The sequence below is a fragment of the Chiloscyllium punctatum genome, chromosome 11, assembly GCF_047496795.1.
Source record: "Chiloscyllium punctatum isolate Juve2018m chromosome 11, sChiPun1.3, whole genome shotgun sequence".
In the NCBI taxonomy this organism is placed as follows: Eukaryota; Metazoa; Chordata; class Chondrichthyes; order Orectolobiformes; family Hemiscylliidae; genus Chiloscyllium; species Chiloscyllium punctatum.
In genome coordinates this window covers 21,200,605-21,216,374 of record NC_092749.1, presented here as the reverse complement: position 1 = coordinate 21,216,374, position 15,770 = coordinate 21,200,605, and the positions used below count along the sequence as shown (strand labels likewise).

The window sequence follows — 15,770 nt, the reverse complement described above, 5'->3', positions numbered from 1 at the left end:
AACAAATCGATTTGGAGTCTATTTACCAACCTCTCAGGAAAAGAATCAGAAGTGATATTATCCACCACAACAGACCAAGACAAATAAATAACAAGTGGGGCAGAACCCCAGTGCTTCATCGGAGGCTTACTGATGATGTTACCTAGCATGGTGTTGAAATGTCTCAAAACAAATCTACCAGCTCAGAGAGCAAATCATATCCTAATAAATTTAAACTCAATGACCTAAAGCTTGATGACTTAGATGAACTGTAAAGGTCACAAATGCAACCAAATATGGACAATGAAATACCTATAACAGGGCAAAGCTCTTGAAATCTGCCACTTTGAGTGAACAGAAGACAGCATCTACACACAGCTGTGTTCTATGCGTGAGTATCCTCTTTCCATCTCTTGTGTATTTATGCCCTTCTACCACATTCCTTGGTCACGGAAGAACAAAGAAAATTTACCGCCCAGGAACAGGCCCTTCAAGCCTGAGCCGATCCAAGTGTACTGTCTAAATCTGTTGGTCAATTCCTAAGCATTCGTATCCCTCTGCTCCCCAGCTACTCATGTATCTGTCCAGACGCATCTTAAATGAATCTACCGTGCCTGCCTCTACCACCTCTGCTGGCAATGTATTCCAAATGCCCACCAACCTCTGTGTGAAGTACTTGTCGCATGTATCCCCCTTAAACTTTCCACCTCTCACCTTGAAAGCATAATCTCTGCTTTGCCAGACTTTTTATGCTTCTGCTGTCAACTCCATTTCCCTTTTCCCAAATCCTAACTGGCGTACTGAGTGCCTGCAGCATTTTCTGTTTGCATTATAATTTTAATTAGATTGTTTTATAGACGAGATAGAAAAATTGACCTATTTAATTGCCTGCTAACATTATAGCTACATTACATGATAGTATACAATTGAACTTACTGCTTACTCTATGTAACATTTAATTCATGCAACAATTTTACTGCTGATCAAAGAATATATATAATCAAATCATCTAGGGAGTGACAGGAGAGGAATGGTAAGTTTTTCCCCCTTACAAATGAGTGGATGTCTGTGAAGTCAGAATCTATGAATTTTAAAAAAGTCTTAGACTTAGTAAAAATTTCTTTTGCTCACCTCATATTCTAAACTTTTCTGTCTCTCTAGCACCCTTTCCTCTTTAAGATGTTCCTTAAAATCCTGTTATATGACTTGGTGTCAAATTCTAGTTTATTAATGGTCTAGACATTTTATTTCACCGAGGGTGATTTTTGTATTCACATTGTTGTTGCAAATTGAAGGTCCATTTCAGCTTGTTATTCAAGCTATCACTGCATTGTTTCAGGATGAAGTTAAAACGGGAATAGACAATTATGGTATTCTGGTCAGTGTTCATCCAAAACAAGGTAAAAACAATAACTGCAGATGCTGGAAACCAGATTCTGGATTAGTGGTGCTGGAAGAGCACAGCAGTTCAGGCAGCATCCAAGTAGCATCGAAATCGACTTTTCAGGCAAAGGGTGGAGAGGGTGGAGTGTTCAATTTCCCTTCCCACGTGGTTAAAGATGCCCTCCAACGCATCTCGTCTACATCCCACACCATTGCCCTCAGACCCCACCCCTCCAACCGGAACAAGGAAGAACGCCCCTGGTGCTCACCTTCCACCCTACCAACCTTCGCATAAACCAAATCATCCGCCGACATTTCCACCACCTCCAAACAGACCCCACCACCAGGGATATATTTCCCTCCCCACCCCTTTCCGCCTTCCGCAAAGACCATTCCCTCCGCGACTACCTGGTCAGGTCCACGCCCCCAAACAACCCACCCTCCAATCCTGGCACTTTCCCCTGCCACCATAGGAACTGTAAAACCTGCGCCCACACCTCCTCCCTCACCTGTATCCAAGGCCCTAAAGGAGCCTTCCACATCCATCAAAGTTTTACCTGCACATCCACTAATATCATTTATTGTATCTGTTGCTCCCGATGCGGTCTCCTCTACATTGGGGAGACTGGGCGCCTCCTAGCAGAGCGCTTTAGGGAACATCTCCGGGACACCTGCACCAATCAACCACACCGCCCTGTGGCTTAACATTTCAACTCCCCCTCCCACTCTGCCGAGGACATGGAGGTCCTGGGCCTCCTTCACCACCGCTCCCTCACCACCAGACGCCTGGAGGAAGAACGCCTCATCTTCCGACTCGGAACACTTCAACCCCAGGGCATCAATGTGGACTTCAACAGTTTCCTCATTTCCCCTTCCCCCACCTCACCCTAGTTCTAAACTTCCAGCTCAGTAACTGCCCCCATGACTTGCCCGGACTTGTCCTACCTACCTATCTCCTTTTCCACCTATCCACTCCACCCTCTCCTCCCTGACCTATCACCTTCATCCCCTCCCCCACTCACCCATTGTACTCTATGCTATTTTCTCCCCACCCCCACCCTCCTCTAGCTTATCTCTCCACGCTTCAGGCTCACTGCCTTTATTCCTGATGAAGGGCTTTTGCCCGAAACGTCGATTCCGTTCATCCAAAACAGATCACCTGGCAATTTTGATAGGTTGCTGTTTGAGAGACCTTGCACACACAAAGACTTCAGTCTTTTCTCCATTTTTTTTTCCTCTCCCCATGTGTTCTCAATTTCTATTCGCTCAATCCCTCTCCACCCTCCCTTTGTGGCTACAATTTCAACTAAAATGCAAATATTCTTTCTCCAAGGAACAATCACTTCTTTCCTTTAAACTGTCACTATAATCACATTCTCTGCTGACAAAAACTATATTTCCACTTTTACCTTCAAACTAAATTAACGGTCACTTATCCCAGTTGTTTGAGGTCTTGTAGTTTATAAAAGCACTAGTAATTTATAGATTTCATCAACAAATTTTAAGCTACTCCCCACTTTCTGTAATTTCTTCCTATCCTTTTTTCCTTTAACCTGCTACCTATCTAAATGGAGCCAGCACATTGTCTCTTGCCAACCCAAACCCTCATTTCTAAAGTCACTCAAATATATATTCATATACCTGGCTTCCTAATTTACATACAGTCCCTCTGTGACATCATCTACAAACAGGATCAAACTTCACTTTGAATCAGACAACTAACTCTATCTTTATTCCTTCTATACCATTAGACATTCATTCTTCAATAGATCTTAAATTCCTCTGGTGCAACATAGGGAGAATCAATGATTGCCATTGACCTGGCTATAAAATTCATTTCTGTTACCCATTCCTTTGTCCTCTCCAATCAATCAGGTTGAATGTGCTGTTTGCAACCGAGCTTCTTCTCCAGTGTTTTGCTAACCATCCCCCGTAATCTGTAATTGCTTTTTGTAGGTTGTCTTTTGCAAAGTCTTGCTTGCCCATGGCACCAGTCCTCAATTTACCTACTTTGGTTTGACTCAATGTTGCAAATTTAAAATCTTCTTATTTAAATTTCTCTGTCATTCCATCCTACCACTGTAACCTCCTTCAAGTATCCACTCACTTTTGGGCAATCTCCTTCCTTTCATCCACACCATCAGTAGCAAGGCTTTCAGGACTTCACTGCTAAAACCTATTCACTACTCTTTCTTTCTTTAGAAACACCTCTTTTTTTAAAGTGAGCTGGTCAGAAACTCTAGTTGCCATATCAGCATGTGTTTTCTGTGAAGCACCTTAGAAAATATCTTGCTTTAAAAGCTACTGTGACAATTAGAACTTGCATTTTTATTCACCTCTTTTGTTGTGCAATCATGCTGCGTGAAAATTAACTGCTGTGCTGTCCTCACAAACAACAACCAGGACTTTTCAAAAAGCAATTAATTGGTTGGCAAGCAGTGTAGTCTAACCAGCAAATTAGTATTCCAGAGAAGGTGAGTTAAAAACTCAAGTGGTAATTTGAGAATTTGGATGTTGTAAAAGAAATGTCTAGAAGTAGAGGTGGATTTTAAGTAATATAAATTTAAATAAGAAACTGCTGGAAATACTGAGGTCAGGTAGTATTTGGAAGGAGTTAACGTCCTTACCAATTTACCAAACAATTCATTAATTGTTTCCCTCTCCACCGAGACTGTCTGACATAGCATTTACTTTGCTTATCAGTTAATTCTCATGCCACAGCATTTTGCTGCTGACTGTGAAGCATCAGATTATGGTTTAAAAATCTAAACAGCTCAATAAAATTTTCTTGAGGGACAGAAATACTCTGTTGTCAGCAACTCTGGGTTATACATGACTCATAGTCCTACACCAACACGATTGGCTCATAAAACATACATTGAAGTGACCAAGCAAGCCACTCAGTTACATCAGTTAGGATGGAGGAAAGTGGTTATGTTACTGAATTAGTAATCCAGAGACCAAACTGAGTAGCTAGGCATTCAAATTCTATCACATAAACTGGGGAATTTAGTTTTGGTTAGTCTTGTAAATCTGGAAATAAGAAATTTGTATCTATAATGGTGAAACTATTGGGATTGTCCCAAATGCCGAACTTTCCTGTCCAGCCTATTTCCCCTAACATCAAGAATGAATTGTTAAACTTTGATTTGTGAATTTGGAGATTGTTGCAAAATCAATTTCATGATCAATAGACTCAGTCACGTGGGACAGATGGTGCTTGAAAGGTTGGCAGAGGAGATGCTTTCGAGATCTGTGCACACTCACCAATGGACACTCCAGACAGTCTTTGGATATGTTCAATGCCTTCTGACTGAAACTTATTTATTTTGATTGGTCATAAGTCAAAAACTTTCATGGGGTATGTTTAATATTTCATGGGGTGCTTTGAGGACATAATGTGTTTCTGTTCTTTTGGGATTCTCCTGCCATGACAGAGTTTGAATAGATCAGTCGTTTTGAGCATCTGGTAATATTTTCCATTCATCAGAGATGTTCAGTGTCTCAGAGCTTTGTCTCGGGAGAGGCTACTGCTGTAGTATCTCACTGTTGCCACATAATCTGGAGGCTCTTGTGAAGGCATTGCAGATGATAGTCCTCACATGCTTTGAACTATACATTGTATATTTTCCAAGTCTCCAGAATATATAGGAATACAGGGATCACTGCTGCCCAGTAAACTATGGCTTGGTTTTGCACTTTAGATGCGGTCCTCACGTTATCCTTATCCAACTGCTGAAGGCTCGACTACACATCAGCGGCAATGATGAATTATTGTTATGTTTTTCTTTGCTAAGAATAGGTTCCCAAGATATGTGAAAAAGTCCATGTTTTCCAGGATCTCAACATCCGTGGGAGGAAGTGAGATCTTGAGAACTGCTTAGAAAAAAAAACCTTTTAGTTTTCCAGGTGCTTAACGAAAGAATCTTTTCCTCATATGCTTCAGAACAGGAATCAAGAATGACACGGAACTCAATTTCTGAGTGAGCGAAAGACCATCCGAATGACTCAGCACTGTAGTGCGCTGGTTGACTCGAATCTCTCAAAAGGTAAAATGGGGTTAAGAAAACAAACAGCACTCTCTTCAGGGCAATAAAGATTCATTGTCCATTCGGGCAATGAGTATATACGTAGAGGGGAAAAAAAAACCGCTGATAAAATACCAATCAAACACGAGTTAGCTGCAGAAACATATCCTCATCAGATACCATTTTACTCTCCTGCCTTCACGAAGACCTCAAACGACGACTATTTACTACTGTCCCTGTCCTCCAGGCGTCGACTCTGCAGGTTTTAAATAAAGTTAAGCGGGGCGGTGCCTAACCGCTGTATTTTGAATGCGGGCGGGAATTCCAGCTCCCGGTCAGCGGCTCCCGCGAGAGTTTGACGTCAGACGAGTGTAGGGGCGGGGGTGGGTGGGAGGGAGGGGATTGCGCAGCCCCAGCTGGGAAATGGCGCTGACGTTAAAGTGAAAGGAGCGGGAGCGAGAGAGAGAGAGAGAGAGAGAGAGAGGGGGTAAAGAAACAGGGGTTGGGGCTGAGGGAACGAGGAGAGGCTCAGCGCGGAAAGACAGCCCCCACCGCGCTGGTAAAAGAATCAGCCGGGGAAGGGAGAGGGCGGTGGAAGGGCCATCGCGCCTTGGATTTAATGACAGGATCATCCCGGAGGCGGTGTTGGCTGCCGCATCTGATCGCAGGTAAGGCGCCGTGGTGTAGAGACGCCTGTCCGGATCCGCTCTCATCACCTAGCCACCCCACTCCCAAACCCCCGGATCTGGCGGGGGATGGTGGGCCTGCGACTGAGGCCCACCTTCGATCGCGTTGGGCCAGACTGGAGGGCGAGTGAGTCACTGCTGTGTAGGCCCCGCCGCACGCCCGGCTCTTCCCCTGCCCCTCTTCCCCCTGAGCATGTCTAGCGTTTTGAACAGGACCTGAAAAACGTAAGGATTTGAGTTGGAGTCTGCAGAGCGTGCAGAGTCCCTGAGGAGACCTGCCCTCTCGAAGTTATTTTAATCGAATCGATATAAAAGAGAAAGAAGCAATTGCCTTCTTCCCGTTCATCTCGCTTTGAATAGTCAGCGTGTGTCAGATAGTCCGAGTGCAATGATCCCCATTTATTAACACATGTAAATCATATCATGGTGATAAAGTCCTCAGGGAGTGGAGCCCAGCCTGTTCCCGCCTCCGCCACTTTATTTGTGAATGCTGTATTGGGATTTGTCCTGCTGTAGACGAAATCTGCACGTTGTGCTTTTGAATAAAGACCAGACCCACGTTGTGTTAGAAGCGTCAGTTGAACGGTGTCGGGGCTTTTGAGTGGATCCACACGGAGCTGCATGTCCTCCGCGTAGAACAAATCTGTGCCGTGAACTGGTCTCCGAATGTCGGTCGACTGTAGGGAACGAACAGCAGTGATCGAATCCTGTTGAGCTTGTATTTTGTTCTTTGTAGCGGAACGTTTTTAATATTCCGTCTTGCGCGGAGAAGTTTGACGGCAAAGATCGTTGTCAACATATATCGCATTGAAATTGTCAGAACATGATTTGTGTATTGAGAAGGAATTTCGCTTTTTTATTGTGTTTTGACGCCTGGTTTTAAATAGATTTTTGCTCACTGTATGCAGTGTGCAGGCAAATAAAGGTGTGGACAGAAAGATCCCACAAACAGCAAATCAGCGACTATCTGCAGTTAGTACTCCCGTGAGATTGTTCACAATCCGGACTCCCGCCCACCTTCCGAGGACCCCTTTGCCCACCTCCAACACGCTGCATCCACCTGGACACCCCGCGCTGGCCTATTATCTGCCCTCGACCTCTTCATTTCCAACTGCTGCCGGGACATTAACTGCCTCAACCTGTCTCCCCCACTCCAACCCCTCACCGTCGCAGCGCACAGTCCTCCAATTCCTCTGCTCCAATCCCAACCTCACCATCAAGCCAGCAGATGAAGGGGGCGCAGTGGTAGTCTGGCGCACTGACCTCTACACCGCAGAAGCCAAACGCCAACTCTAGGGCACCTCTTCCTACCGCCCCCTTGACCATGACCCCATCGCCAAACGATCATCTCCCAGACCATACAGAACCTCATCACCTCAGGAGATCTCCCACCCACAGCTTCCAATTTCATAGTGCGGGACCCCCGCACTGCCCAGTTCTATCTCCTTCCCAAGATCCACAAGCCTGACCACCCTGGCCGACCCATTGTCTCAGCATGCTCCTGCCCCACTGAACTCATCTCTACCTACCTTAACACTGTCCTATCCCCCCTAGTCCAGGAATTCCCCACATACGTTCGAGACACCACCCACGCCCTCCAAGACTTCTGTTTCCCCGGCCCCCAACGCCTCATCTTCACCATGGATATCCAATCCCTCTACACCTTCATCTGCCATGACCAGGGCCTCCAAGCCCTCCGTTTTTTCCTCTCCCGGCGTCCCCAACAGTACCCTTCCACCGACACACTTATTCGTTTGGCCGAACTGGAGCTCACCCTTAACAATTTCTCCTTCGAATCCTCCCAATTCCTCCAGACCAAAGAGGTAGCTATGAGCACACGTATGAGCCCCAGCTATGCCTGTCTCTTTGTTGGCTACGTAGAACAGTCTATTTTCTGTAATTACACCAGCACCAACGCATCTCGTCCACATCCCACACCTCCGCCCTCAGACCCCACCCCTCCAACCGTACCAAGGACAGAATGCCCCTGGTGCTCACCTCCCATCCTACCAACCTTCGCGTAAACCAAATCATCCACCGACATTTCTGCTACCTCCAAAAAGACCCCACCACCAGGGATATATTTCCCTCCCCACCCCTTTCTGCCTTCCGCAAAGACCATTCCCTCCGTGACTACCTGGTCAGGTCCACGCCCCCCTACAACCCACCCTCCCATCCTGGCACCTTCCCCTGCCACCGCAGGAACCTGCGCCCACACCACCTCCCTCACCTCCATCCAAGGCCCTAAAGGAGCCTTCCACATCCATCAAAGTTTTACCTGCACATCCACTAATATCATTTATTATATCCGTTGCTCCTGATGCGGTCTCCTCTACATTGGGGAGACTGGACGCCTCCGAGCAGAGCACTTTAGGGAACATCTCCGGGACACCCGTACCAATCAACCACACCGCCCTGTGGGCCAACATTTCAACTCCCCCCTCTCACTCTGCCAAGGACGTGAGGGCCCTGGGCCTCCTCCACCGCCGCTCCCTCACCACCAGACGCCTGGAGGAAGAACGCCTCATCTTCTGCCTCAGAACACTTCAACCCCAGGGCATCAATGTGGACTTCAACAGTTTCCTCATTTCCACCCCCCCCCAGTTCCAAACTTCCAGCTCAGCACTGTCCCCATAACCTGTCCTACCTGCCTATCTTCTTTTCCACCTATCCACTCCACCCTCCCCCCACCCCTGACCTATCACCTTATATCCCCTCCCCCACTCACCTATTGTACTCTGCTACTTTCTCCCCACCCCCACCCTCCTCTAGTTTATCTCTCCATGCTTCAGGCTCTCTACCTTTATTCCTGATGAAGGGCTTTTGCCCGAAACGTCGATTTTACTGCTCCTCGGATGCTGCCTGAACTGCTGTGCTCTTCCAGCATCACTAATCTAAAATCTGGTTTCCAGCATCTGCAGTCATTGTTTTTACCTATATTCAGGGCAGACAAATCAGTCTTGGTTTTAATATTTTCAGGAAAGTTTGAATCATCTGCAGAATGCAGTATCCTCCCAGTTCCACTTTGGAAAGTCAGTGTCAAAAAGTGGCGCTAGAAAAGCATAGCAGCATCTGAGGAACAGGAGAGTCGACGTTTTGGGCATAAGCCCTTCATCAGGAACGTCGGTGGGGGGAGCAGTTGGCAAAGGGATTGAGATAAGTAGGAGGGGGTGGGAATGAGGGGCAAAATAGCTAGGAAGGCGATAGGTCAATGCAGGTGAGGGGAAGTGAGTACTGCAGATGCTAGAGATTAGAGTGGATAGTGTAATGCTGGAAAAGCACAACAGCTCAGGCAACATCCGAGGAGCAGGAAAATCGATGTTTCTGGCAAAAGCCATTCATCAGGAAGGTGGGGTGGGTGCAGGTGGGGGATGATGGGGTTGAGAAGGAAGATGGTCAGGTGGGAGAAGTTCAAGAATGCGGTGCAAAGCTGGAAAGTTTGCCTCAATTATATAAATGTACTTTCTAGATATTGTCAGAGAAGTCCTGGTCATAATTGAGGCATTTTTACATTGATTACAAACTCTTCTTTTTGAAGGAAGAAACTTTTATTCTGGTTTTGATCCTGTTGAAATATACTTAGAGACATGGAGCACTTGACCCCTCGACTTTGCACCACCATTCATTAAGGTAACTGACCCGATTGCTCCACTATTTCAAATATTACTCATCAAGAATTTATCTAGCTCTGACTTCAGAATGCTCAAAGATTCTATGTGCCTTTTGAAAAAGGGAATTACAATTTCTAATGACCATCTGTAAGTGAAAATTTCACCTCATCGGTGGCCTCTAATTTTAAAACAGTGACCTCCTAGTTCTAGATTCTGTCAAGGGGAAACATTCTCTCCATATTCACTCTATCATGATCCTGCAAGATCTTTGTATGATTTGAGCTGAACCCCAGCAGATTTAACCCAGCCAGTCCAACCTTCCCTCAAGACAACCGACTAATTTCCTGTATTACTCTAATAAACCTTCTGTGAACTGTTTCTGATAAATTTCCACTCTTCCTTAAATAAGAAACAAACAACTTGCACAATACTCCACAGTGCTGTCAATTTTGTGTTCTGACCAGCTACGTTTCTTGCTTTGTGTATGTGTGTGCATGTGTGAAATGTAATACTGTTGTGTGAGAATGAAAGAACAAGGTTATGAGCATTAAAAAAAAAAATTTTTTTATATGCTGATGATTTGAAATGGAAAGTGTGTCCTGGAAATGTATGATAGCTCACCTTAGTATCCAAGTGGGAAAGAAAAGCTGTGTACAAAGTGCACATTTGATTATGCCTAGGTTGAACTTTTGAAAAATCCCCAAACTTTCCAAACTGATCTTCTGCAGTGGGTGATCTTCAAACATAAGCCATCAACACAGCTTGAATGGCAGTAGAAAGGAGTAGAGAAAGTATTCAGTTTGTAGTTTGAAAACAGTTTGATTTTCTTGCATTCGTTTGCTGAAGTAGTTTATTCTGCCACCTAACGTATAATTAAATGTTTTTTCCAAACAGACTGATATGTGGTAACATATGACATTGCATTGAGAATTTTTTTAATACTGGTGCTCACATCAAAACTGCAAAATAACATTATTTGAAACCTTTTGCAATTTTGTTTTGATCTGACATCTAATAAGATGAGTTCAGTTACATTTTTGAGTTTAAACAGCTAAGATAATGCGCTTATAAGGCCAGGGGCCACTCTGAAACACACTGGTTGTATCTTTTTGAAGTTATAACTTTTTCTATTTAGTTGGTTACTTTGTGTCAGCTTCTGATCTGCAGCCTTAATTCTGTATATTATAGTATATGCATGCATTTCTAGCAAGTTTCTGAATTTTAAGGATATTTATCCAGTACCACAGTTTGAGCAGTCTGTGTGCTGCTCTATGGCCAGAAACATTAATTTCCTCTGTATATTGCAATTGATAGTATTGTTAGTGCAGTATATCCATGTATGGTTGTCAGGTATGTGAAAGATATGTCCTCCAGCAGAGTGGTTAAAACCTCCATGATGGGCAAGTTTGCTTGTTGAGAGGATACTTCTGTCCGTTGTCTGTCTTTTGCAGAGGTACTATTGGTAGCACTTTGAGATGTCTGCAGTAGACTCTGAAGCATTATAGAGTTAGTTTTGAGAAGATTTGTAGCTCAGGTTGAGCTTCTGGATGTAGGCTTGCTCGCTGAGCTGGAAGATTCGTTTTCAGACATTTCATCACCATACTAGGTAACATAATCAATAAGTCTCCAAAGAACCTTCCAGCTCAGCAAGCAAATCTGCACCCAGCATATAGGAATGCTGGACACACTTGCTCCAGTAAACTGAACCTTAATTTCCAGTTTGCAGTTCTGCCTTGAAATTCTGCTTCCCTCAGAAGGCAAAAAGGCAGTCAACCATACCCACTGACTCAGGGGGACCCAGATATGACTTGTGACTGACGAAAATGGTGAAGGCCAGTTTGGGAGTACATCAAACACGTAAGAGAATTTGGGCATATGCTTTGTTCTTTAAGTTTCAATTAGCTTGTTGACATCACTGACTGACCAGTATTTATTGCCCATCTCTCGTTGTCCTTGAGAAGATGGTGGTAAGCTGTTACCTTTAACTGCTGTGGTTAGCATCCTGTAGTTTGACTCACATGTCATTAAGGAGGGAATTCCAGGATTTTGACACAGCAACATTGAAGGAACATTGACATGCTTCTAAATCGAATTGAGTGGCCTTGAGCAGAACGTGCAGGTAGTGCTGTTCCTTATTATCTGCTATCATTGTCCTTTTAGATAGAAGTGGTTTGGAAGGTGCTGTCTAAGGAACCTTGGTAAATTTCTGCAGTACATCTTGTAGATGTACACACTGTTCTGCTATGCTTTGGTGGAGGGGGGAGTTGATGTTTGTGGATGTGCTAATGAAGTGGACTTGTCCTGGATGGTGTAAAGCTTCTTGGGTTGTTGGAACGGTATCCATACCTGGCAATTGGAGAGTATTCCATTTCACTCCTGACCTGTACATTGTCAGTGGTGGACAAGCTGTAGGTAGTTAGGATGTGAGTTACTTTTCACAGAATTCCTCGCCTCTGATGTGCATTTTTAGCCACTACATTCATATGATGCATTCAGTTGAGTTTCTGGTCACCATTTTAGTGGGGCCTGGATATTGCCCAGATCTTGTTGCACTTCAACATGGACTGCTTCAGTATCTGAGGAGTTGCTAATGGTGCTGAACATTGTGCAGTCATTGGTGAACATTTCTACTTTGTCCTTGTGATGGCAAGGTCATTGAGGAAGCAGCTGAAGACACTACCCTGAGTGACTCCTGAAGGTGAGATGACTGACCTCCAACAACTTTGACCATCTTCCAGTGTGCCAAGTGTGACTCCAAACAGTCGTGAAGATAAGATGTTGGAAAGCACAAATCTTCATACAATCATATTACCCAATCCCTCAAGCAGCACATGTGCCACATCTGTGTCTTCTGGTTATGTGATCCACCAGAGTAGTATATAGAACAGTACTGCACAGAACAGGCCCTTCAGCCCACGATGTTGTGCCGACCACTGATCCTCATGTATGCACCTTCAAATTTCTGTGACCATATGCATGTCCAGTAGTCTCTTAAATGTCCCCAGTGACCTTGCTTCCACAACTGCTGCTGGCAACACATTCCATGCTCTCTCAGCTCTCTGTGTAAAGAACCCGCCTCTGACATTCCCTCTATACTTTCCTCCAACCAGCTTAAAACTATGACCCCTCGTGTTAGTCATTTCTGCCCTGGGAAATTAGTCTCTGGCTATCCACTCTATCTATGCCTCTCATTATCTTGTATACCTCAATTAGGTCCCCTCTTCTCCTCCTTTTCTCCAATGAAAGAAGTCAGAGCTCAGTCAACCTCTCTTCATAAGATAAGCCCTCCATTCCAGGCAGCATCCTGGTAAACCTCCTCTGAACCCTCTCCAAAGTATCCGCATCTTTTCTATAATAGGGTAACCAGAACTGGGCGCAGTATTCCAAGTGCGGTCTAACCAAAGTTTTATAGAGCTGCAACAAGATCTCACAACTCTTAAATTCAATCCCGCTGTTAATGAAAGCCAAAACACCACACACTTTTTTAACAACCCTGTCCACTTGGGTGGCCATTTTAAGGGCTATGTACCTGCACACCAAGATCCCTCTGTTCCTCCACATTGCCAGGAACCCTATCCTTAATCCTGTACTCCGCTTTCAAATTCGACCTTCCAAAATGCATTCACCTCGCATTTATCCAGGTTGAACTCCATCTGCCACCTCTCAGCCCATCTCTGCATCCTGTCAATGTCCCGCTGCAGCCTACAACAGCCCTCTATACTGTCAACGACACCCCTAACCTTTTGTGTTGTCTGCAAACTTGCTGACCCATCCTTCAATCCCTTCATCCAAGTCATTAATAAAAATTACAAACAGTAGAGGCCCAAGGACAGAGCCCTGTGGAACACCACTCACCACAGACTTCCAGGCAGAATATTTTCCTTCTACTACCACTCGCTGTCTTCTGTTGGCCAGCCAATTCTGTATCCAGACCGCTACGTTCCCCTGTATCCCATTCCTCCTGACCTTTTGAATGAGCCTACCATGGGAAACTTATCAAATGCCTTGCTGAAGTCCATATACACCACATCCGCAGCTCGACCCTCATCAACTTTTCTAGTAACATCCTCCAAGAACTCGATAAGGTTTGTGAGGCATGAGCTGCTCCTCAAAGCTGTGTTGACTGCATTTAATCAATTCCAGATGGTCATAAATCCTATTCCTCAGAATCCTTTCTAACACCTTGCAGACAACAGGCGTGAGACTTACTGGTCTGTAATTGCCGGGGATTTCCCTATTTCCTTTCTTGAAGAGAGGAATTACATTTGCCTCCCTCCAGTCCTCTGGTATGACTCCAGTGGAGAGCGAGGATGCAAAAATCTTCGCAAGTGGCGAAGCAATTGCATTTCTCGTTTCCCAAAGCAGCCGAGAACAAATTTGGTCAGGGCCTGGCAACTTGTCAATCTTAATGTTTGACAAAATGTTCAGCAATTCAGCAGCTTCTATCTCTATCCATTCCAGCATGCACACCTGCTCTTCAAAGGTTTCATTCACTACAAAGTTTGTTTCTTTTGTAAAGACAGAAGCAAAAAACTCATTTAGGGCTTCCCCTACCTCAGACTCCACACACACATTCCCTATGCTACCCCTGATTGGCCCTACTCTTTCTTTGACCATACACTTATGTGAGGAATGAGAGAAAAATGCCTTTCTCTTCTCCCTAATCCGTTCTGCCAAGCCTTTCTCGTGCCCCCTCCTGGCTCTCCTCGGACCATTTTTGAGCTCCTTCCTCACCTGCTTGTAATCCTCTAGAGCTGAGCTTGACCCTAGCTTTCTCCACCTTATATATGCTACCTTTTTCCTTTTGACGAGAAGCTCCACCGCTCTCGTCATCCAAGGTTCCTTTATCTTACCACTTCTTGCCTGTCTCAGAGGGACATATGCAACAACTTGCAACAACTGTTCCTTAAACAGTCTCCACATGTCTATAGTGCCTTTACCATGGAACAATTGCTCCCAATCCATGCTTCCTAACTCATGTCTAATCACATCATAGTTTCCTCTTCCCCAATTAAATATCTCCCATTTTGCCTCATCCTCCTTCTCCATGGTGGCACAGTGGTTAGCACTGCTGCCTCACAGCGCTAGAGACCTGGGTTCAATTCCCGACTCAGGCGACTGACTGTGTGGAGTTTGCACATTCTCCCCGTGTCTGCGTGGGTTTTCTCCGGGTGCTCCGGTTTCCTCCCACAGTCCAAAGATGCGTACATCAGGTGAATTGGCCATGCTAAATTGCCCGTAGTGTTAGGTAAAGGGGTAAATGTATGGGAATGGGTGGGTTACACTTCAGCGGGTCGGTGTGGACTTGTTGGGCTGAAGGGCCTGTTTCCACACTGTAAGTAAACTAAAACTAAACTAATCTAAAAGTAGGTTAAAGTCATTCTCCATCCTGCTGAAGAAGATGACTGACCGTTAACTGTTGCTTTAGGCATTGGGTGGGAGAACTCCTCTCAGCACCATCAAACTCTTATTGTATTAAGTTGTCTAATCTCTCATTGTTTTTCCTGGCTAGATTTAACTGGATGTCAAACTATTACAAATTATGAATTCTAATTTAATTTACTGATGTGCCAAGCTGAATTATTTTGAATGTGAATAAGGCACATATGAAGTTCAGAAACATGTATTTATCCACAGCAATTAGTGTGCTGTTTTCTCCTTGTTCTTAGCTGTCTTTCTAGGGCATTCGTGCCAGCAAAAAAAACCTAAAACATTGCTGCAGTATTGTGTGCTGAAACAAATAATCCAGGTTTAACTGTAGTTAATATTCAGATTCTATCAGCCCCTGTTTTGCCAGTGTCTTTCAAAAAAATTGAAACAAGTGCATTATTTATGCGCTTTGTTCACTACTCCAAACAGAAACAATGCATATGTTTGTTTGTATCACATTGATAATATGTATATTCTGTTCACACTTGGATACATCGTAAAATTACTTCAGAACAAAAAAACATGCTTCTGCAGGAAGTTCTGACAATAACACTAATCTACATTGACAATACATAGGTAAAGCCTGTAACAAAATTTATTTGTAATAGAACAGAAAATAAAGAATACTATGTTCATGAATATCACATTCATGA

General features: G+C 44.5%; 1 protein-coding gene across 4 annotated transcripts in view; it reads left to right on the top strand.

The window, feature by feature from the left end:
- The first annotated feature begins 5,836 nt into the window (after window positions 1-5,836).
- Window positions 5,837-15,770, top strand: part of ahctf1 (AT hook containing transcription factor 1) — a 96,177-nt gene continuing 86,243 nt past the window's right edge. For 3 of the 4 annotated variants that reach the window (XM_072580454.1, XM_072580453.1, XM_072580451.1), the window contains exon 1: window positions 5,837-6,058. The gene's annotated coding sequence lies outside the window, so the exon portion shown is untranslated. Of the gene's footprint in view, window positions 6,059-9,603; window positions 9,707-15,770 lie in introns of those variants that run through there. The other variant, XM_072580452.1, reaches the window with a different exon arrangement.